At 45.1% G+C, this 27,010-nt stretch overlaps 1 protein-coding gene across 4 annotated transcripts in view; it reads right to left on the bottom strand.

Moving 5' to 3' along the window:
- Positions 1–27,010, bottom strand: part of Syn2 (Syntrophin-like 2) — a 946,823-nt gene that overhangs the window by 203,973 nt on the left and 715,840 nt on the right. The gene's annotated exons all lie outside the window — the stretch shown is intronic.

Raw genomic sequence — 27,010 nt, 5'->3', positions numbered from 1 at the left:
AACCACACAGGAGGCAAGGCTCCAGGGCAGGAGAAAATCCAGACGCTGTCAGTCACTGCAGGAGGGAGTCCAGACACTGCCAGTCACTGTCTCTGACCCAAGAGTGGGTCGAGACACTGTCAGTCACTACCCTCTGGGGCAGGAAAGAGTCCAGACACTGCCAGTCACACATTCCGCTCCTTCCCTTTGATACGTATCCATATTTTTTTCCTCATTCATTTCATTGAATTACTTTCCTCTTCCCATTTTCTTTCAACGCGTCTTCTCGACTTCCTTCTGTTGTAAACAGATCGCGTTTTCTGTGTTTCTGAGTCGCCCTAACTCGTCACTGCTTCGACCCGTAACACGAACTGTATAGCAGTGAGACGTCCCTGGCGCTACGGTATGTACACAGTGAACATCAGCACCGGTGCCGGGCACCGAACGGATCGTTAGAATGGGATAGAAAAAAAAAGAGAAGTCGTTGCTTAACGTGGGGGACGAAGTGGGCCGCCGGAAGTAATCAAGAACGTGTTAGGGAAAAAAAAAAAGTGATTTAGTGGCAGCGATGCTGATAATTCGCTCTCTCTCTCTCTCTCTCTCTCTCTCTCTCTCTCTCTCTCTCTCTCTCTCTCTCTCTCTCTTCTTCTTCTTCTTCTTCTTCTTCTTCTTCTTCGTCTTCTTTTCCATATTCTTCTTCTTCTCCTTATTATTATTCTTATTCTTATTCAACTTCTTCTTCTTCAACCTCTTCTTCTTCTTCTTCCTCTCCTTCTTCTTCTTCCTCTTCTTCTTCCACTTCTTCAACGTCTTCTTCTTCTTCCTCTGCTTCTTCTTCTTCTTCTTCTTCTTCTTCTTCTTCTTCTTCTTCTTCTTTAACTTCTTTTTCTCCTTCCTCTTCTTCTTCTTCTTCTTATTATTATTATTATTATTATTATTATTATTATTATTATTATCATTCTTCTTCTCCTTCCTCTTCTTCCTTCACTGCTTCTATCTTCTGCTTCCCCTTCCTTCCTCTTTCCCAAACACAGAACTCGCCCTGCTGTTTCCTTTTATTTTTTTTGATATTAAACGTGGCTTCAGAATACACCAGCAACCTTCACCAAAATACAAGGGTGACGTATTTTTCCTTCCTGTTGTTGTATTTAATTTAGATGAAAGCTGAGAATACTGCTGTGTGGGTGACCGTCGGACGAAGGACAGACACTTCCCCCCTTTTGCTTGACCCAGAGCAACCTCGAATTACGATATATATATATATATATATATATATATATATATATATATATATATATATATATATATATATATATGTGTGTGTGTGTGTGTGTTTGTGTGTGTGTGTGGAGAGAGAGAGAGAGAGAGAGAGAGAGAGAGAGAGAGAGAGAGAGAGAGAGAGAGAGAGAGAGAGAGAGAGAGAGAGAGAGAATCTAATATTAGAAACACCATCCCCTTTGCGATGTGGAACTCATCAAAGGTTACTGGCGAAAAAGATAAAAACAGTCACATGGCGTTGATGGTTTTGTACTTCGGGGGATAAGAAATTGGTTAACTGGCTGTAAACAAAGAGTTGTGATCAACGGTCAAACCTCAGAATGGTTAGACGTGACAAGTGGAGTGCCACAAGGATCTCTCTTGGGACCGGTTCTCTTTCTCATATATATCAACGATACTGATAATGGGCTGCATTGACATGATATCAAAATCTGCTTATGATACGAAGCTTAGAGATAAATATACAAATGAACGTCTGTAGCTTCAAACGGACGTCAACAGACGGATGAACTGGGTTCTTAAGTAGCGAGTGAATTTCAACATCGACAACTGCCAAGTTTTACATATCCAAAAGACAAGCTACAGTACGCATTCTGGTTGAACTGTATAAGATAAACAAAAAATGACTTGGGTGTAATAATCTCTGGTGACTTGAAAACCAAGAAAGCAGTGGATAGAAGAAGTGGAAAGAACGAGCAAAATTCTTGGATTCATAGGTAGGGCCTTCGAATTTAAGTCCAGGGAAACCACCATTGCTCTTCATAATTCATTGGTTCGTCCACGTCTTGAATATTTGCGATCAGTTTTGGTCACCCTAACCTAAAGAAACAGACATAGAATGGAGGGAATACAGCGTCGAGACACCAAGATGATTCCCAGGGTGAGATACAGACTTTACGAGAGCAGATTAAACGACCTGAATCTATTGAGTTGACAAAAGAGAAGGTTATGAGATGATCTAATACCAGAATTCAAAATCATCAAAGGCTTTGATCATCTTGATCTATCACGACTTGATTCGTCTGATTTTCACAAACTCGTGGGCCAACGTTTTACCTGGCATAGGGCGAAATACTGTTTCCTTCAACAGGATTGTTAACGTGCGGAACGATTGGCCAATTAGAAGAGTAGTTGAAAGCAGTACTACAGATACGTTTAAGAATAGACTTGATCAACATTTACCTTCAAGACCACGACTTATATGACCTGCACCTCATTAACCACATTAACAATTTACAAGTTGTTCTCTCTGAATTATCTACATCTACATCTACATCTACATCTCACTTCTACATCTCACTTCTACCACACTAAGCTGTGGGTTTCTGTCATCATCCACTAACATTAATAGCCTCGAGAGCACACAGTGGTCTGTGGCTGTTCATATATGAATAGAGACCAAAAATCCAACGCATTTTTAACAATGGTAATATTCAGAAATCAACATTATCGAAGTACACTTCTGATGGTGATATACACACACACACACACACACACACACAAACACACACAATTGACTCATGAATCACTGAAATCGAACTCCTGAAATTGGATTGGATTGAGAAAACTCAGCCAATTTGATGATGAGGATAATCCCATGAACCTCCACCCAAATCTAATGACCAGAAACTAAAGCACGTGACCTGACCAGCAGGAACTGGTGAACGACTGTGTAATTTCCACGACACATTCACGTTCCAGTGGTTACAGTTGACCTCTGATGACATGGCCAACAACCTTGGGTCAGAATCTCTCTCCTGAATTCGGTCACATCGTATGCCATGGATCCACATACACCTTAGATGATCAAAAGTATACAAGACACGCCACCATACAGACGGGTATACAAGACACATGGTCATACAGGTGGGTATACAAGAAATGTGGTCATACAGGTGGGTATACTAGACACGCGGTCATACAGATGGGTATACAAGACACGCGGTCATACAGATGGGTATACAAGACACGCGGTCATACAGATGGGTATGCAAGACACGCGGTCATACAGATGGGTATACAAGACACTCGGTCATACAGGTGGGTATACAAGACACGCCATCATACAGATGGGTATACAAGACACGGGGTCATACAGGTGGGTATACAAGACACGCCATCATACAGACGGGTATACAAGACACGGGGTCATACAGGTGGGTATACAAGACACGTGGTCAAACAGACGGGTATACAAGACACGCCATCATACAGACGGGTATACAAGACACGTGGTCATACAGGTGGGTATACAGGACACGCCATCATACAGACGGGTATACAAGACACGGGGACATACAGATGGGTATACAGTTGTTGTATCGACGGCATGTCGTACCCTGAGGAGTTTACACGATTCATTACAGGGAATAGCAAGTATACAGATGTTATTACTACATGTTGTTCATCTTCCATGTTCTCTAGAACACTGACTGCCAGTTTCTCTCGTTTGGTGCTGTGACATACCACCTCACATCTAAAAAAAAACCTCAGCTCAACACATTCAGACACTTTGTACTTCAATCACAACCTCACATTTACAACTTTACTTAAATATGTGTGAAAAAAAAATATATATATACCTTGAACTCAAATCTGTCTTGACTTTATATCATCACTTGACAGATACGTGTGCTAAGCATTTATGAAGAACATTCATAATGAGAATATATAATCGTAGTCATTCTTTTTTTTAATTAGTTACAACTGAAACTTGTATAACTAACACTAGTTACCGTTTGGACGTCTCTTTTTACGCATAACTAACTTAAGATGAAGGTGAGGAGCATAGGTCACTGGTTCATATCAAGGGAACCAAAGTGTTAATTCCCTCGCCTTCCCATATCTCTAAACATCGTCCATATCAACAGATGAGCGATCCCACACTCACATCCCGCTGCCATTCTTACATTTTGACCCACCTCCTCAGCCGAGTCGTGGGACCGGATCTATAAAAGCAGCCTTAAGAACACCACCTGCTGCTGGTCCTCCTCCTTGTCCTCCTTCAAGATATAGTGGCATCAAAACGGCCATCAAATATCAATTACACAGTGAAGGCCTCGAGGGGGGGAACTAGCCGGGGAGCCTATAAAGATTGATATATGTGTATATATAGACTCGTTTGAAACGTGATGGAAAATAGAATAGCGAAGGAGCCTCGGAAGTCTGACATAGACTCGTTTAATGCTGCAGCACGCGCACACACACACACACACACACACACACACTAGCCAGTGAGCCTCCTAGTCAGTAATGTAGACTTACGTGAATTGTGTCACAGCAAAGAGACTTCCCCGAATGGCTGTAAACACCGAGAGACTCTTGCTTGCTTCCGCACACTAAGATTAGCGAGGTAGTTTACGAACACTGATACACGCTCATTGCAAACTGCAGTACAGACTAGTAATGGAGCCCATGAATAGTGATACGGACACAGTTTGGATCCTGTTGGAGCTCAGGCCAGCAGCGGAGTCTGTAAACTCTGATGATAAACCGGTCAGAGGCTGCAAACACAGACCAGCCATGGAGCCTTTCAGCAGTGGGGTAGACTCACTTTAACATTAGAGCACAGGCTGGCTTGTAAATAATAATGATACAGACTCGTTTAGAGCCACTAGCGAAGGAGCTTCCTAACAGTGATAAAGACTCGTTTGGCGATACAGCAATAAACTAGCGCGGGAGCCTAGAAATACTGATATAGACTCATTTCAAATTTACGACAACACAAAAGTTGGCGAAGAACGCGTCTTCTCCGGCAGCCTTGGTTTATCCAAACAAGATAAAGAGATGCGCTTCTGATACCAGAGGCTATGCTGAATAAGTATGACCCAGGAGCAAGAGACGCTCTTGCCCCTGGAATGCAAGATATATTCCAGAAACTAATTTGCAATGCCAATATGCAACAGAATGTGAAACGAGTATACTAGGCTGGTGCAATTTTTGAGGAAGACAGACGGCGGTATAAACCTTCTTCTTGAATTCATAACACAAAGGGAGGAGGAAGCACAAAGATATTTACATATTCACATAAGAAATACATATATAACTCATCTGGTGTACGTAGTCTTTACTATCCGCTAAAATCTAGCACAGGGCCATTTTGTTGAATACTCTTAATGTACACTCGTTCTGAAATTCACCCACATAACACACTGGTGGCGAATGCGAAGGCAAGCTAGCGTGTGAGCCTACCACTCACCCTTTCAGAGAGACCTTTTGTTGACCATTAGTGAGGTAAACTCGTTCTAAACCTTTCCAAGAAGATCCTGGAGAGGCGTGTGTGAATGCAAGCTAGCGTGGGAGCCTGTCACTTACCTCCCCTGTACCCTGCTAGTGACAAGGCAATACACAACATACCTGCAAGGGAAAAATACTCCATGTTAATGTCAGGGGTAAATTGGAAAATGATTTAGGAGAGATGTGAAGGCTTGCAAATGGTGAGTGACTCGTCCCTCTCTCCTACTCACCCTTCATACTCCAGAGTAAGACTATATGTTTAAGTGCAATTGATTGATATTAGGGAGAAGGAGGGGCGAGGGGCAACTCCGGGTAAGAGACTTAATGAGTCATTACTAGGAACAAGGGGAAGTGGGATTGATGTGTGAGGTGTCAAGGGATGCCACCAGGCGCTTAGGGTAATGGAGATGGATGGCAACGTAATAGAAATGGATGGAAACGCAACACGTCAGACCCATGTACAGTGTGGGATAAGTGGTCTGGTCATGTAATGACAGAACAACGAGGGAAGAGAAAGTTACTTTGCATATCATTAACATGATGCAGTGGGACACTTATCTTCTGTGTGTGTGTGTGTGTGTGTGTGTGTGTGTGTGTGTGAGTGTGTGTACGTGTGGTCATGCAGCAGAAGGCGTTGACGTGTTGGGAAGGATAAGGCGTGGTGCTTGGGAGGGTGCGACGTGCACACTCAACAGACAACAGAACTTCAATAGTAGATGGGAGAAGGGGGAGGCGTTGCTGCGTCTTAATACATAGGAATGATAGCACTGACACAGCCTCACTGAGAACGACAAATGTCCTGGGTTCGAGCCCTGGCTGTTGTAGGGTATTATGCGATATATATATATATATATATATATATATATATATATATATATATATATATATATATATATATATATATGAATCCACGGGGAAAATGAAACACAATTAAGTTCCCAAGTGCACTTTCGTGTAATAATCACTTCACCAGGGGAACAAGAAAGAAATATAAGTCAGCTGATATACAACTTATATTTTTCTCTTGTGTCTCCCCTGATGATGTGATTATTACACGAAAGTGCACCTGGGAACTTATCGTGTTTCATTTTTCCCCGTGGACTCTGGAATATACTTGATCACGCGCGAAACTGTGATCCTTTCCAATCATATACATACACATAAAACATACAAACCTCCAACACCCATTCAAAATAGTGACAAAGAAATCGCAATATATAAATCCACATCCAAATTAACATAAGGGCTAAGAACAAATAGATGTATCATTCCACTTCCTCTTGTATTACCTGAGACTTACATACTTACACGCTGAATGATGGTGCTTAGCACTATAATGATACCTTCTACAACAAATGACAGCATTTGTTTATCCTTTTTTTTTGTTTACCTGGTCGGAACAAATGGCAGTACATCCACACACGTACGTAAGACCTACATGGACACTGGACCTCAATGAACATACGACCTTTCCTCGCTTAATGAACGACTGCCTCGTTTCTTTTGGTACCCGACACGAACCGTTTTCTATTTCAGTCATTCGGAAATTTCATCAGCTTGATCAAAAGACTTCCAATTAGGTGGAAATTCCCATGACTTCATTCTGAAGACAAAGACTCTCTCTGTTCCCAGGATGTTCAGCAGTCTCCATCTCCTTAATCATGATGGCTGAAGTGAAAATTAAATATCCTTCTACATTCTCCCCGACCATAAAAAATCCTTCTATATTCTCCTCCGACCATCAAAAATCCTTCTATATTCTCCCCGACCATAAAAAATCCTTCTATATTCTCCTCCGACCATCAAAAATCCTTCTATATTCTCCCCGGTCATCAAAAATCCTTCTATATTCTCCTCCGACCATCAAAAATCCTTCTATATTCTCCTCCGACCATCAAAAATCCTTCTATATTCTCCTCCGACCATCAAAAATCCTTCTATATTCTCCCCCGACCATAAAAAATCCTTCTATATTCTCCTCCGACCATCAAAAATCCTTCTATATTCTCCCCGGTCATCAAAAATCCTTCTATATTCTCCTCCGACCATCAAAAATCCTTCTATATTCTCCTCCGACCATCAAAAATCCTATATTCTCCCCATCAAAAATCCTATATTCTCCTCCGACCATCAAAAATCCTTCTACATTCTCCCCGACCATAAAAAATCCTTCTATATTCTCCTCCGACCATCAAAAATCCTTCTATATTCTCCTCTGATCATCAAAAACCCTTCTATATTCTCCTCCGACCATCAAAAATCCTTCTATATTCTCCCCGACCATCAAAAATCCCTCTATATTCTCCTCCGACCATCAAAAATCCTTCTATATTCTCCTCTGATCGTCAAAAATCCTTCTATATTCTCCTCTGATCATCAAAAATCCTTCTATATTCTCCCCGGTCATCAAAAACCCTTCTATATTCTCCCCGATCATCAAAAACCTTCTATATATTCTCCGACCAAAGCATATACGTCATGTGAAATCTCTGTAATGCAAATCGTCAGCTCCCACCACTTCACGTCCCGTATCTCCCTTCACATCTCTGTCTCTAACCTGCCCACTGACGCTTGGTTCTCAGCCCACATCTTCTGCCAACTTACAGCAACGCCCAGTAGCTTCTCAAAGACCATTCTGTCTCAGGGAATGAGAAGAAAAGTTAAAGAAAGCATCTATGTATCTATTTATCTATCTATCTATATCTATCGGTCATCCATCATCTATCTATCAAGCTATCTATCATCTCTCTATTATCTAGCTAACCATCTCGCTATCTGTCTATATCTAGTGAGCATCTATCATCTATCTATCATCTATCAAGCTATCTATCATCTTTCTGTTATCTATCCAGCTATCTATCATCTGTCTATTATATAGCTATCTATTTACATCTAGCAATCTATTTATGTCTATCGATCATATATCATCTATCCAGCTATCTTTCAATCATTCACCTATCATCTATCTAGCTATGTAAGCTATTTATCATCTGTCTATCATCTATCTTTCCATCCATCTTCTTTCTACATACGTATGTAGCTATCTATCTATCTAATCTATCTATTCATCTATAATCATTAACCTCGTTCCCGTTCACGTGAGAGGGCACGCCTGAAGCACTCACATTATGTCCTTAATGTGGGAATGATTAAATCTGGGGGGGTCTCTGGTAAGCAGTTAGGGTTACAATCCTCTTCAAACAGTTCCAATCCTCTTATGTACATGGATTACAAACCCTCATTTTCTATAGATAACCTTTGTCCACTGCTCCTCCCTCACACACACACACCAAGACTTTTACCCTATGGTATTTTCCCCCTCATCGCCACCATCATCAGGTACTGATGCTGTGATGCTCAAGATGATATTTCAGTGGGAACATTTGTCCTTGTATGTATCCACAGAGAGTCGTCAGAGGCAGTCTCACCCTCTCTCTCTCTCTCTCTCTCTCTCTCTCTCTCTCTCTCTCTCTCTCTCTCTCTCTCTCTCCCCCTTCGCGACGACATGTACAGGAAAAATATTCAGTTCACTTTTCAGCTCCAACTGCAACACAAACATATCGATACAACTGATGCATTCACCTCTTCTCTCCTGAGCTGTACCGACCTTACCTCCTACACACACCTCCAGGATGTCTCTGTGAGATACATGGAACTTCAAGGCTCTCTGTCTGTGTTGGACGACGTTGCTTCGACTTAAAAGGGAACTTGGAACCATCTATCGATACCATAACGCCTCGAGGACCAGTCGGGTAAGGCCCCTCAAGCCTTCAAAGAGAAAATGAATACCAAATTTCGCAAAGAATTAACAAATCTAGCTAAAATTTCACCATTATGATCATTGCAGATTTTGCGAAATCCTCCAGTGAATGCTACAATGAGGTGATGAAATCAACAGAATCTGCAGTGAAGGACACGGGATCTGAATTCCTTAAAGAAATCAGATCCAAACGAGTAAATGATTAATCAAATACGATCCAGTGTCTCCCCTGCAGAGGGCTCTTGTCCCCCAAGGTAGTGCACTTCCTCCCTCGCTGTTCCCCTGGCTTACGCCTGACACTGACAGCAACAAACACCATCTTTGCCCAAAGACACCAGCATTCCAGGCAGTAACCTCGTCCACTTGAGGACACTAATAACCCACTCATGTACCAACGAAATCATCAAGTGAACCTCGGAATACATCCATCTTGAACGAGGTAAAAAAAATCTTCAACTCCTTCGCCACAATTGGGAGGAAGAAATACAGTGGGTCTCATAGCTCAATACGAGAAGGGGAAACACCAGGAAGGGACGTCAAAGATTTAGGAGTGATGACGACGAGTGACCTTGAGGATCTTTTAGGGGCTACAGCAAAGGAAAATGTCGAGTCTACGAAGATTACAAAACCTAGCTATTCCTTTAGGGGCTACAACAAAGGAAAATGTCGAGTCTACGAAGATTACAAAACCTAGCTATTCCTTTAGGGGCTACAACGAAGGAAAATGTGGAGTCTGCGAAGATTACAGACACTAGACATTGGGATCTTTCTCGCCCAAAAGATGATAGAATGATCTCTCTCTCTCTCTCTCTCTCTCTCTCTCTCTCTCTCTCTCTCTCTCTCTCTCTCTCTCTCTCTCTCTATCTATCTATCTATCTATCTATCTATCTATCTCTCTCTGGTGACATCACACAAACCCAGAGAAACTGCTGAACTGAACCCTACCCAGAGGTCCTCAACCACCAGTATCGATCGATCATGAAAGAGCATCTGGGTCACTGAGACATGACACAAAGTTGAACAGTCGTTTTCGTGAGCATAAAGGACACACGAAAGTAGACATCATCATCATCACACAGGAAGACCAAGTTCCTCATCCCCACGGACGGTAAAATCTCTCGTTAAAAAGGCATCTTCGATACGATTTAGTGATGAGCTGATACGCTTTTTGGGAACGGGAGTGTGTAAGTTTAACACGAGACACCTACGTCTACATAACATACGACCGAGGCTTCGACCACCAGGGGGAAGAGAACAAGCGATGAGCGGTCTCGCCTGCCCACAGCCACACTCCTGCCGTCATACATAATGCACCGTAACCAGGGCTCCTCCAGCTACTACCAGGCCCCACGGACCTGTCCGTGGCGCCCGCTGACCGCCTCAAATGACCCGGTTCACAAGGGCTTCTTCAAACAGGACAAGCACAGATATACTCCAAGGCGTACTAGACGAACCCGGGTTGAGCAGCATTACACGAGAGAGATACCTTACAAAACCAAACAACCGAATGGACTAAGATCTCACTATGGACGTTGGGTCGCTGGAGGTGGGTAAAAGAATGCCTTAAAACATGATCTTAAAGTATAACTCTACATCTGTTGATCGCTTAAACTACTTTATCGACCAGACATATCGACCAGACATATCGACCAGACATATCGACCAGACATATCGACCAGACATATCGACCAGACATATCGACCAGACATATCGACCAGACATATCGACCAGACATATCGACCAGACATATCGACCAGACATATCGACCAGACATATCGACCAGACATATCGACCAGACATATCGACCAGACATATCGACCAGACATATCGACCAGACATATCGACCAGACATATCGACCAGACATATCGACCAGACATATCGACCAGACATATCGACCAGACATATCGACCAGACATATCGACCAGACATATCGACCAGACATATCGACCAGACATATCGACCAGACATATCGACCAGACATATCGACCAGACATATCGACCAGACATATCGACCAGACATATCGACCAGACATATCGACCAGACATATCGACCAGACATATCGACCAGACATATCGACCAGACATATCGACCAGACATATCGACCAGACATATCGACCAGACATATCGACCAGACATATCGACCAGACATATCGACCAGACATATCGACCAGACATATCGACCAGACATATCGACCAGACATATCGACCAGACATATCGACCAGACATATCGACCAGACATATCGACCAGACATATCGACCAGACATATCGACCAGACATATCGACCAGACATATCGACCAGACATATCGACCAGACATATCGACCAGACATATCGACCAGACATATCGACCAGACATATCGACCAGACATATCGACCAGACATATCGACCAGACATATCGACCAGACATATCGACCAGACATATCGACCAGACATATCGACCAGACATATCGACCAGACATATCGACCAGACATATCGACCAGACATATCGACCAGACATATCGACCAGACATATCGACCAGACATATCGACCAGACATATCGACCAGACATATCGACCAGACATATCGACCAGACATATCGACCAGACATATCGACCAGACATATCGACCAGACATATCGACCAGACATATCGACCAGACATATCGACCAGACATATCGACCAGACATATCGACCAGACATATCGACCAGACATATCGACCAGACATATCGACCAGACATATCGACCAGACATATCGACCAGACATATCGACCAGACATATCGACCAGACATATCGACCAGACATATCGACCAGACATATCGACCAGACATATCGACCAGACATATCGACCAGACATATCGACCAGACATATCGACCAGACATATCGACCAGACATATCGACCAGACATATCGACCAGACATATCGACCAGACATATCGACCAGACATATCGACCAGACATATCGACCAGACATATCGACCAGACATATCGACCAGACATATCGACCAGACATATCGACCAGACATATCGACCAGACATATCGACCAGACATATCGACCAGACATATCGACCAGACATATCGACCAGACATATCGACCAGACATATCGACCAGACATATCGACCAGACATATCGACCAGACATATCGACCAGACATATCGACCAGACATATCGACCAGACATATCGACCAGACATATCGACCAGACATATCGACCAGACATATCGACCAGACATATCGACCAGACATATCGACCAGACATATCGACCAGACATATCGACCAGACATATCGACCAGACATATCGACCAGACATATCGACCAGACATATCGACCAGACATATCGACCAGACATATCGACCAGACATATCGACCAGACATATCGACCAGACATATCGACCAGACATATCGACCAGACATATCGACCAGACATATCGACCAGACATATCGACCAGACATATCGACCAGACATATCGACCAGACATATCGACCAGACATATCGACCAGACATATCGACCAGACATATCGACCAGACATATCGACCAGACATATCGACCAGACATATCGACCAGACATATCGACCAGACATATCGACCAGACATATCGACCAGACATATCGACCAGACATATCGACCAGACATATCGACCAGACATATCGACCAGACATATCGACCAGACATATCGACCAGACATATCGACCAGACATATCGACCAGACATATCGACCAGACATATCGACCAGACATATCGACCAGACATATCGACCAGACATATCGACCAGACATATCGACCAGACATATCGACCAGACATATCGACCAGACATATCGACCAGACATATCGACCAGACATATCGACCAGACATATCGACCAGACATATCGACCAGACATATCGACCAGACATATCGACCAGACATATCGACCAGACATATCGACCAGACATATCGACCAGACATATCGACCAGACATATCGACCAGACATATCGACCAGACATATCGACCAGACATATCGACCAGACATATCGACCAGACATATCGACCAGACATATCGACCAGACATATCGACCAGACATATCGACCAGACATATCGACCAGACATATCGACCAGACATATCGACCAGACATATCGACCAGACATATCGACCAGACATATCGACCAGACATATCGACCAGACATATCGACCAGACATATCGACCAGACATATCGACCAGACATATCGACCAGACATATCGACCAGACATATCGACCAGACATATCGACCAGACATATCGACCAGACATATCGACCAGACATATCGACCAGACATATCGACCAGACATATCGACCAGACATATCGACCAGACATATCGACCAGACATATCGACCAGACATATCGACCAGACATATCGACCAGACATATCGACCAGACATATCGACCAGACATATCGACCAGACATATCGACCAGACATATCGACCAGACATATCGACCAGACATATCGACCAGACATATCGACCAGACATATCGACCAGACATATCGACCAGACATATCGACCAGACATATCGACCAGACATATCGACCAGACATATCGACCAGACATATCGACCAGACATATCGACCAGACATATCGACCAGACATATCGACCAGACATATCGACCAGACATATCGACCAGACATATCGACCAGACATATCGACCAGACATATCGACCAGACATATCGACCAGACATATCGACCAGACATATCGACCAGACATATCGACCAGACATATCGACCAGACATATCGACCAGACATATCGACCAGACATATCGACCAGACATATCGACCAGACATATCGACCAGACATATCGACCAGACATATCGACCAGACATATCGACCAGACATATCGACCAGACATATCGACCAGACATATCGACCAGACATATCGACCAGACATATCGACCAGACATATCGACCAGACATATCGACCAGACATATCGACCAGACATATCGACCAGACATATCGACCAGACATATCGACCAGACATATCGACCAGACATATCGACCAGACATATCGACCAGACATATCGACCAGACATATCGACCAGACATATCGACCAGACATATCGACCAGACATATCGACCAGACATATCGACCAGACATATCGACCAGACATATCGACCAGACATATCGACCAGACATATCGACCAGACATATCGACCAGACATATCGACCAGACATATCGACCAGACATATCGACCAGACATATCGACCAGACATATCGACCAGACATATCGACCAGACATATCGACCAGACATATCGACCAGACATATCGACCAGACATATCGACCAGACATATCGACCAGACATATCGACCAGACATATCGACCAGACATATCGACCAGACATATCGACCAGACATATCGACCAGACATATCGACCAGACATATCGACCAGACATATCGACCAGACATATCGACCAGACATATCGACCAGACATATCGACCAGACATATCGACCAGACATATCGACCAGACATATCGACCAGACATATCGACCAGACATATCGACCAGACATATCGACCAGACATATCGACCAGACATATCGACCAGACATATCGACCAGACATATCGACCAGACATATCGACCAGACATATCGACCAGACATATCGACCAGACATATCGACCAGACATATCGACCAGACATATCGACCAGACATATCGACCAGACATATCGACCAGACATATCGACCAGGCAGATCGACCAGGCAGATCGACCAGACATATCGACCAGACATATCGACCAGACATATCGACCAGACATATCGCCTTCCTAGGAACAGGAGAACAATGATAACATCCCAAGTGAAGCTGAATCATTAAGATAACGTCACTGAGTTATCTCCTATCCAATCGAGTTACTGATATGGTTATCTTTAAGCACCAATAACATGACATTTTGCCCCTAATTAGACCATCGTGATAGAATATGTTGCAATTAAGAAGAAGAAGAAAATAACTAATAGCCTTCACTCTAATTAGACCAAGAGTATATCCTTCATTAAAGATAACGGGTGATCTTTATCTTTCATTAAGGTGTTGGCTAAAAAAAATCACGTAGTGTTATGTCTACACTCCATTAGGATCAAATCCCTAAGTAGGTTACATCAACAAGATAACACTAATGTAATTGAGCCAGTGGGATAACACTATCCTCACAGATACACAGGAAAAAAAGATAACACTAATGTAATTAAGCCAGTGGGATAACACTATCCTCACAGATACACTGGAAAAAAAGATAACATATCTTTCTAATCATATCAGCTGTAGATTCACCGTTGCAATCGAATCATTAAATACGGAGAATTGGTTACAATCAGACTAGTATGATTACAGCATGAGGATTGGTTACAATCAGACTAGTATGATTACACCATGAGAATTGGTTACAATCAGACTAGTATGATTACAGCATGAGAATTGGTTACAATCAGACTAGTATGATTACAGCATGAGGATTGGTTACAATCAGACTAGTATGATTACAGCATGAGAATTGGTTACAATCAGACTAGTATGATTACAGCATGAGAATTGGTTACAATCAGACTAGTATGATTACAGCATGAGGATTGGTTACAATCAGACTAGTATGATTACAGCATGAGGATTGGTTACAATCAGACTAGTATGATTACAGCATGAGAATTGGTTACAATCAGACTAGTATGATTACAGCATGAGGATTGGTTACAATCAGACTAGTATGATTACAGCATGAGAATTGATTACAATCAGACTAGTATGATTACAGCAGGAGAATTGGTTACAATCAGCCTAGTATGATTACAGCCTGAGAATTGATTACAATCAGACTAGTATGATTACAGCATGAGGATTGATTACAATCAGACTAGTATGATTACAGCATGAGAATTGGTTACAATCAGACTAGTATGATTACAGCATGAGGATTGGTTACAATCAGACTAGTATGATTACAGTCTGATTCTTAGAGGTATTGTATACTGTGGTGTCCACACATGTGCTTCAAATTACACGACGGTACGATCTTTGGGTTACGACGGTACGATCCTTGGGTTACGACGGTACGATCCTTGGGTTACGACGGTACGATCCTTGGGTTACGACGGTACGATCCTTGGGTTACGACGGTACGATCCTTGGGTTACGACGGTACGATCCTTGGGTTACGACGGTACGATCCTTGGGTTACGACGGTACGATCCTTGGATTACGACGGTACGATCCTTGGGTTACGACGGTACGATCCTTGGATTACGACGGTACGATCCTTGGGTTACGACGGTACGATCCTTGGGTTACGACGGTACGATCCTTGGATTACGACGGTACGATCCTTGGGTTACGACGGTACGATCCTTGGATTACGACGGTACGATCCTTGGGTTACGACGGTACGATCCTTGGGTTACGACGGTACGATCCTTGGATTACGACGGTACGATCCTTGGATTACGACGGTACGATCCTTGGATTACGACGGTACGATCCTTGGGTTACGACGGTACGATCCTTGGATTACGACGGTACGATCCTTGGATTACGACGGTACGATCCTTGGGTTACGACGGTACGATCCTTGGGTTACGACGGTACGATCCTTGGGTTACGACGGTACGATCCTTGGATTACGACGGTACGATCCTTGGGTTACGACGGTACGATCCTTGGATTACGACGGTACGATCCTTGGATTACGACGGTACGATCCTTGGGTTACGACGGTACGATCCTTGGGTTACGACGGTACGATCCTTGGATTACGACGGTACGATCCTTGGGTTACGACGGTACGATCCTTGGGTTACGACGGTACGATCCTTGGATTACGACGGTACGATCCTTGGATTACGACGGTACGATCCTTGGGTTACGACGGTACGATCCTTGGATTACGACGGTACGATCCTTGGGTTACGACGGTACGATCCTTGATCACGAAAGTACGACCCTTGGGCATGATGATGTGATCCTTAACCTGACCCTCAAAGGTCAGAGGTTACGTCATCACACCCAAGGGTCGTACCGTCGTGCTCAAGGGTCGTACCGTCGTGCTCAAGGGTCGTACCGTCGTGCTCAAGGGTCGTACCGTCGTGCTCAAGGGGCCGTACCGTCGTGCTCAAGGATCGTACCATCGTGCTCAAGGATCGCACCGTCGTGCTCAAGGGTCGTACCGTCGTGCTCAAGGGTCGTACCATCGTGCTCAAGGATCGTACCATCGTGCTCAAGGATCGCACCGTCGTGCTTAAGGATCGTACCATCGTGCTCAAGGGTCGTACCGTCGCGCTCAAGGGTCGTACCGTCATGTTCAAGGGTCGTACCGTCGTGCTCAAGGGTCGTACCATCATGCTCAAGGATCGCACCGTCGCGCTCAAAGGTCGTACCGTCATGTTCAAGGGTCGTACCGTCGTGCTCAAGGGGCGTACCATCGTGCTCAAGGGTCGTACCGTCGTGCTCAAGGATGCGTACCGTCGTGCCGGTAAAACGATAAATGAATTCGCCTCCACGTTATTTCATGCATTAGATAAAAAAAACAACACTTCAAAATTATCATGATGAAATATAAAACAATTTCAAATGAAACCTTTATTGTATTTCCCACCCGTCAACAAACATACGAAGGAACACATGGGGGGGGAAAGGCGATATGTTTGCCTTTGAGTTTTGACGTTCATGTAAAACTCTGTGTGTGTGTGTGTGTGTGTGTGTGTGTGTGTGTGTGTGTGTGTGTTCGTCCTGGGATGAGCCATGGTACGTGAAGCGTCTGGTGTGCATCATGGTCATGTCTGTGGGCCAGGTTATGATGCTGTGGCTTCACTGCATTACAAGTGAAAGCTTGAGACTGGATGTGTACTGATGAAGGCTTTCTTCTTCTGTTCCCGGCGCTACCTCGCTGACGCGAAAAACGACGATCAAGTATGAAAAAAAAATTACACACATATATATATATATATATATATATATATATATATATATATATATATATATATATATATATATATATATATATATGCGCAGGATGGTGGATGTGCTGGAAATGAGATGTTTGAGGACAATGTGTGGTGTGAGGTGGTTTGATCGAGTAAGTAACGTAAAGGTAAGAGAGATGTGTGGAAATAAAAAGAGCGTGGTTGAGAGAGCAGAAGAGGGTGTTTTGAAATGGTTTGGGCACATGGAGAGAATGAGTGAGGAAAGATTGACCAAGAGGATATATGTGTCGGAGGTGGAGGGAACGAGGAGAAGTGGGAGACCAAATTGGAGGTGGAAAGATGGAGTGAAAAAGATTTTGAGTGATCGGGGCCTGAACATGCAGGAGGGTGAGAGGCGGGCAAGGAATAGAGTGAATTGGATCGATGAGGTATACCGGGGTTGACGTGCTGTCAGTGGATTGAATCAGGGCATGTGAAGCGTCTGGGGTAAACCATGGAAAGTTGTGTGGGGCCTGGATGTGGAAAGGGAGCTGTGGTTTCGGGCATTATTGCATGACAGCGAGAGACTGAGTGTGAACGAATGGGGCTTCGGTTGTCTTTTCCTAGCGCTACCTCGCATACATGAGGGGGAGGGGGATGGTATTCCATGTGTGGCGAGGTGGCGATGGGAATGAATAAAGGCAGACAGTGTGAATTGTGTGCATGGGTATATATGTATGTGTCTGTGTGTGTATATATATGTGTACATTGAGATGTATAGGTATGTATGTTTGCGTGTGTGGACGTGTATGTATATACATGTGTATGGGGATGGGTTGGGCCATTTCTTTCGTCTGTTTCCTTGCGCTACCTCGCTAACGCATACACATACCATATATACAGTGCAGTACACATACCATATATACAGTGCATTTCCTCTTATATTAGAACACAACTGAACATCCATCTGTGGAAAATAACACCAAGACATTTCGTACAACTAAAGCTTCAATAAAGAAATAAACCAGCGTTGCCAGACACCAAGAAACCGTGATATACGTAAAGATATTGAGAGGCAGTTAGGTAAAGGCCGGGGGAGAGAGAGAGAGAGAGAGAGAGAGAGAGAGAGAGAGAGAGAGAGAGAGAGAGAGAGAGAGAGAGAGAGAGAGAGAGAGAGAGATTCCCTCATACTGGCCGAGTATTGTCTCTCTATCTTCCCCCGGCAAAGAGATTACATACAAGGGTCCAGACACTGACACATGCACTAGGGTCGGTGCAACGCGGCATACGCCTCTCTGGCTGTCGGGGTCGGCTCCGTGAGAGTGTGTGGGTGTTGTGAGTAAGTGGGTGTTGTGAGTGTGTGGGTGTTGAGAGTGTGTGGATGTTGAGAGTGTGTGGGTGTAGAGTATGTGAGTGCTGAGAGTGTGTGGCTGTGTGAGAGTGTGTGGCTGTGTGAGAGTGTGTGGGTGTAGAGAGTGTGTGGGTGTTGTGAGTGAGTGGGTGTTGTGAGTGTGTGGGTGTTGAGAATGTGTGGGTGTTGAGAGTGTGTGGGTGTTGAGAGTGTGTTGGTGTTGAGAGTGTGTGGGAGTTGAGAGTGCGTGAGTGTAGAGAGTGTGTGTGTTGAGAGTGTGTGGGTGTAGAGAGTGTGTGAGTGTTGAGAGTGTGTGGGTATTGAGAGGGTGTGGCTGTGTGAGAGTGTGTGGGTGTTGAGAATGTGTTGCTGCGTGAGAGTGTGTAGGTGTGTGAGAGTGTGTGGGTATAGAGAGTGTGTGAGTGTTGAGAGTGTGTGGGTGAAGAGAATGTGTGGGTGTGTGACAGTGTGTGGCTGTGTGACTGTGTGGCTGTGTGAGAGTGTGTGAGTGTAGAGAGTGTGTGGGTGTGTGACTGTGTGGCTGTGTGGGAGTGTGTGGCTGTGTGAGAGTGTGTGGTTGTGTGAGAGTGTGTGGGTGTGTGGCTGTGTGAGAGTGTGTGGTTGTGTGAGAGTGTGTGGGTGTAGAGAGTGTGTGGGTGTGTGGCTGTGTGAGAGTGTGTGGCTGTGTGAGAGTGTGTGGCTGTGTGAAAGTGTGTGGGTGTGTGTGGGTGTGGGAGGCAGGGAGTCAGTGGAGGCGGGTTAAAAAGGGTGACGGTGTGTCACAAACACGCGTGTGGTCATATTGCAAGGGCGTGGGAGAGGAATGGAACATGGGAGAGGGATGTAACATGGGAGAGGAATGGAACATGGGAGAGGGATGGAATATGGGAGAGAAATGGAACATGGGAGAGGGATGGAATATGGGAGAGAAATGGAACATGGGTGAGGGATGGAATATGGGAGAGGAATGGAACATGGGAGAGAAATGGAACATGGGACCAACAAACGTTCACCAAACGTTTAATGTCATTTGGACCAACAAACGCTCACCAAACGTTTAATGTCATTTGGACCAACAAACGTTCACCAAATGTTTAATGTGATTTGGACCAGCAAACGTTCACCAAACGTTTAATGTAATTTGGACCAACAAACGTTCACCAAACGTAAATCGTCATTTGGAAAAACAAACGTTCATCAAACGTTTAATATCATATGGGCCAACAAACGTTCACCAAACGTTTAATATCATTTGGACCAACAAACGTTCACCAAACGTTTAATGTCATTTGGACCAACAAACGTTCACCAAACGTTTAATGTCATTTGGACTAACAAACGTTTACCAAACGTTTAATGTCATTTGGATCAACAAACGTTCACCAAACGTTTGATGTCATTTGGACCAACAAACGTTCACCAGACGTTTAATGTCATTTGGACCAATAAACGTTCCCCAAACGTTTGATGTCATTTGGACCAACAAACGTTCACCAAACGTTTGATGTCATTTGGACCAACAAACGTTCCCCAAACGTTTAATGTCATTTGGACCAATAAACGTTCCCCAAACGTTTGATGTCATTTGGACCAACAAACGTTCACCAGACGTTTGATGTCATTTGGACCAACAAACGTTCCCCAAACGTTTAATGTCATTTGGTTTGATCCCAAAGGCTGGGGACGGGACTGCTCTTGCGGGGGTCCACACGAATTCGGATGGGCTCGATGTGGTTGTGGTGATGAAATGCAACTCGGGGACGAGGGATCTCTCGTGGCGGGAGATGACGGTCGCTTGGTCAGCAGTTGTGGGCAGTCCAGGGATGGAACTGACACGACCAGCGTGTCGAACGCCTCTTCAGAGGTGTGTAAGAGGAACTGAGGATGATTTAGTTTTGCATACCCTTTTTGTACCCCTTTTCCATAAGTTTCTGTTGTATGGTGGATGTGGAAGAGAGCAGAGCGGAGGAGGAGGGAGGGTATCAGGTGAGCCTGGTAAGAATGGAACGTGGGTGATGTTCCTCAGTTCAGGTCCAGGGAGTGTGAGCACCTTGCGTCTATGAAGAATTTCAAACCATAGTTAGAGGATTCGACAGTGGTGTTAACCATAGTTAGAGGATTCTTCAGTGGTGTTAACGTGATCTTTCTACCTCAGTGTATCGTCCAGAGCGAACCAGAGAAGCTTAGTGGGAGTGAGCCAGTGGGAGGAGACTGGCGACACACAAGGGGTGGAGGAACGCGACTGGAAGCCACACAATGAGTAGTAGAAGTAACAACCATTAGTTGATGGTGACGTGGTTTGAGCTGATCGAGTCGTGGAGATGGTTAAGGGCCGTTTTGGTGGGTTGTACAGTGGGATAACATCAACAGTGTCACACCAGTGGTAGAGACATCAGCGCACTTCCACAGAGCAGGTCCGTCCACCGGAGCGCCGTTCACAAGGATGTGGGAGCACAAGCGACCCATCTCAGCGCCCTTGTGAATCGCCACAGGTCCATGTGGTTACTGGATGGTGGCCGATGGCCCCCTTCGGAGGCCTACAGGCGAACGGCTCGTCACAGAGGGGAGGGTCTGCTGGCACGAGAGACCTCCCCCACCTCCCTTGCAGAGTTGATGGCTTTATTTGTGCACCGTGGGAGAGGAATGTCATGTGTGGAGAAGGAGGGAGTGGTACTACCACCTCTCCCACCTACCATTCTACTGCACCACCATGGCTTTCCACGAGAGCCAAAATATGCACCAGCCGCTCTCCTGCTTCTGCTGCTGCGTCGCCTGACGCACTGTGTATCAACAAGCAAGCACCCAGTTCTTACAGTCAAATTTTCTCCTTGTCACTTGAGCAACGACACCCTTCCCCACCCACCCCAGCATTATCTTGCCTTCCTCCCCCAACACAAGAGGTAGGGGCGACACCCTCCCTCACCCACGACGACACCCTATCTCCCACCATCAGAGTAACACGAATACAAATATCCAGCGAGAGATGTGAGTTCTCCCCTCCTCCACCACTTGGGCGCTGTCCTGGCCAGGGTATGGGACACGACCCATCCAGTGTGACATGTCCTTTCAAAAAACAGTGTTTCCCTGATGTTGGCTTCAAAAGGTGTTTAAAAAACCCCGTGATACACTCCCAGGTGATAGTCCTTACAAACACAAGTGTTCCAGTGAGTGTGAGGATTCAAAAGGTGTTTAAACCCCTGTCGAGTACACTGCCCAGTGTGATATGTCCTTACAAACACAATTTTTAAAGGGGTTTTAGCATGATGATACGACCCTTGAGCATGATGATACGACCCTTGAGCATGATGATACGACCCTTGAGCATGATGATACGACCCTTGATTATGATGATACGACCCTTGAGCATGATGATACGACCCTTGAGCATGATGATACGACCCTTGAGCATGATGATACGACCCTTGAGCATGATGGATACGACCCTTGAGCATGATGATACGACCCTTGAGCATGATGATACGACCCTTGAGCATGATGATACGACCCTTGAGCATGATGATACGACCCTTGAGCATGATGATACGACCCTTGAGCATGATGATACGACCCTTGAGTATGATGATACGACCCTTGAGTATGATGATACGACCCTTGAGCATGATGATACGACCCTTGAGCATGATGATACGACCCTTGAGCATGATGATACGACCCTTGAGTATGATGATACGACCCTTGAGTATGATGATACGACCCTTGAGCATGATGATACGACCCTTGAGCATGATGATACGACCCTTGAGTATGATGATACGACCCTTGAGCATGATGATACGACCCTTGAGCATGATGATACGACCCTTGAGCATGATGATACGACCCTTGAGCATGATGATACGACCCTTGAGTATGATGATACGACCCTTGAGTATGATGATACGACCCTTGAGCATGATGATACGACCCTTGAGCATGATGATACGACCCTTGAGCATGATGATACGACCCTTGAGTATGATGATACGACCCTTGAGCATGATGATACGACCCTTGAGCATGATGATACGACCCTTGAGCATGATGATACGACCCTTGAGCATGATGATACGACCCTTGAGCATGATGATACGACCCTTGAGCATGATGATACGACCCTTGAGCATGATGATACGACCCTTGAGCATGATGATACGACCCTTGAGCATGATGATACGACCCTTGAGTATGATGATACGACCCTTGAGTATGATGATACGACCCTTGAGCATGATGATACGACCCTTGAGCATGATGATACGACCCTTGAGTATGATGATACGACCCTTGAGTATGATGATACGACCCTTGAGCATGATGATACGACCCTTGAGCATGATGATACGACCCTTGAGTATGATGATACGACCCTTGAGCATGATGATACGACCCTTGAGCATGATGATACGACCCTTGAGCATGATGATACGACCCTTGAGCATGATGATACGACCCTTGAGCATGATGATACGACCCTTGAGCATGATGATACGACCCTTGAGTATGATGATACGACCCTTGAGCATGATGATACGACCCTTGAGCATGATGATACGACCCTTGAGCATGATGATACGACCCTTGAGCATGATGATACGACCCTTGAGCATGATGATACGACCCTTGAGCATGATGATACGACCCTTGAGCATGATGATACGACCCTTGAGCATGATGATACGACCCTTGAGCATGATGATACGACCCTTGAGCATGATGATACGACCCTTGAGCATGATGATACGACCCTTGAGCATGATGATACGACCCTTGAGCATGATGATACGACCCTTGAGCATGATGATACGACCCTTGAGCATGATGATACGACCCTTGAGCATGATGATACGACCCTTGAGCATGATGATACGACCCTTGAGCATGATGATACGACCCTTGAGCATGATGATACGACCCTTGAGCATGATGATACGACCCTTGAGCATGATGATACGACCCTTGAGCATGATGATACGACCCTTGAGCATGATGATACGACCCTTGAGCATGATGATACGACCCTTGAGCATGATGATACGACCCTTGAGCATGATGATACGACCCTTGAGCATGATGATACGACCCTTGAGCATGATGATACGACCCTTGAGCATGATGATACGACCCTTGAGTATGATGATACGACCCTTGAGCATGATGATACGACCCTTGAGCATGATGATACGACCCTTGAGCATGATGATACGACCCTTGAGCATGATGATACGACCCTTGAGTATGATGATACGACCCTTGAGCATGATGATACGACCCTTGAGCATGATGATACGACCCTTGAGCATGATGATACGACCCTTGAGCATGATGATACGACCCTTGAGCATGATGATACGACCCTTGAGTATGATGATACGACCCTTGAGCATGATGATACGACCCTTGAGCATGATGATACGACCCTTGAGCATGATGATACGACCCTTGAGAATGATGATACGACCCTTGAGCATGATGATACGACCCTTGAGCATGATGATACGACCCTTGAGCATGATGATACGACCCTTGAGCATGATGATACGACCCTTGAGCATGATGATACGACCCTTGAGCATGATGATACGACCCTTGAGTATGATGATACGACCCTTGAGCATGATGATACGACCCTTGAGTATGATGATACGACCCTTGAGCATGATGATACGACCCTTGAGCATGATGATACGACCCTTGAGTATGATGATACGACCCTTGAGCATGATGATACGACCCTTAAGCATGATGATACGACCCTTGAGCATGATGATACGACCCTTGAGCATGATGATACGACCCTTGAGCATGATGATACGACCCTTGAGCATGATGATACGACCCTTGAGCATGATGATACGACCCTTGAGCATGATGATACGACCCTTGAGCATGATGATACGACCCTTGAGCATGATGATACGACCCTTGAGTATGATGATACGACTCTTGAGCATGATGATACGACCCTTGAGTATGATGATACGACCCTTGAGTATGATGATACGACCCTTGAGTATGATGATACGACCCTTGAGCATGATGATACGACCCTTGAGCATGATGATACGACCCTTGAGCATGATGATACGACCCTTGAGTATGATGATACGACCCTTGAGCATGATGATACGACCCTTGAGCATGATGATACGACCCTTGAGCATGATGATACGACCCTTGAGCATGATGATACGACCCTTGAGCATGATGATACGACCCTTGAGTATGATGATACGACCCTTAAGCATGATGATACGACCCTTGAGCATGATGATACGACCCTTGAGCATGATGATACGACCCTTGAGTATGATGATACGACCCTTGAGCATGATGATACGACCCTTGAGCATGATGATACGACCCTTGAGTATGATGATACGACCCTTGAGCATGATGATACGACCCTTGAGCATGATGATACGACCCTTGAGCATGATGATACTACCCTTGAGCATGATGATACGACCCTTAAGCATGATGATACGACCCTTGAGCATGATGATACGACCCTTAAGCATGATGATACGACCTTTGAGCATGATGATACGACCCTTGAGCATGATGATACGACCCTTGAGTATGATGATACGACCCTTAAGCATGATGATACGACCCTTGAGCATGATGATACGACCCTTGGGTATGATGATACGACCCTTGAGTATGATGATACGACCCTTGAGCATGATGATACGACCCTTGAGCATGATGATACGACCCTTGAGTATGATGATACGACCCTTGAGCATGATGATACGACCCTTGAGCATGATGATACGACCCTTGAGTATGATGATACGCCCCTTGAGTATGATGATACGACCCTTGAGTATGATGATACGACCCTTGAGCATGATGATACGACCCTTGAGTATGATGATACGACTCTTGAGCATGACATACGACCCTTGAGCACGACGGTACGACCCTTCACCATGATGATACGACCCTTGAGAACGACGGTACGACTCTTGAGCATGACATACGACCCTTGAGCACAACGGCACGACCCTTGAGCATGACGGTAAGACCCTTGAGCATGATATACGACCCTTGAGCACGACGGTACGACCCTTGAGCATGATGATACGACCCTTGAGAACGACGGTACGACTCTTGAGCATGACATACGACCCTTGAGCACGACGGCACGACCCTTGAGCAAGACGGTAAGACCATTGTGCATGACATACGATCCTTGAGAATGACGATACGACCATTGTGCATGACAAACGACCCTTGAGCACGACGATACGACCCTTGAGCACTATGGTACGACCCTTGAGCACGACGGTACGACCCTTAAGCATGTCTGTGCGAACACTGAACGGGACGGTACGACCCCGTGGGTTTTCATGGCCTGGCTACCATACCCAAGAGTCGTATGCACAAGTTCAAGACTCGAACCCTCGCGTTCAAGGATCGCACCGACCCTCTGAAGAATCCTACCGTCGCGCTCAAGGGAACCCACCATCGCGCTCAAGGGAACCCACCATCGCGCTCAAGGG

Source organism: Panulirus ornatus, chromosome 3 (assembly GCF_036320965.1).
Source record: "Panulirus ornatus isolate Po-2019 chromosome 3, ASM3632096v1, whole genome shotgun sequence".
NCBI lineage: Eukaryota > Metazoa > Arthropoda > Malacostraca > Decapoda > Palinuridae > Panulirus > Panulirus ornatus.
The sequence above is the reverse complement of the archived record's forward strand: the minus strand, read 5'-3'. Positions and strand labels throughout refer to the sequence as shown.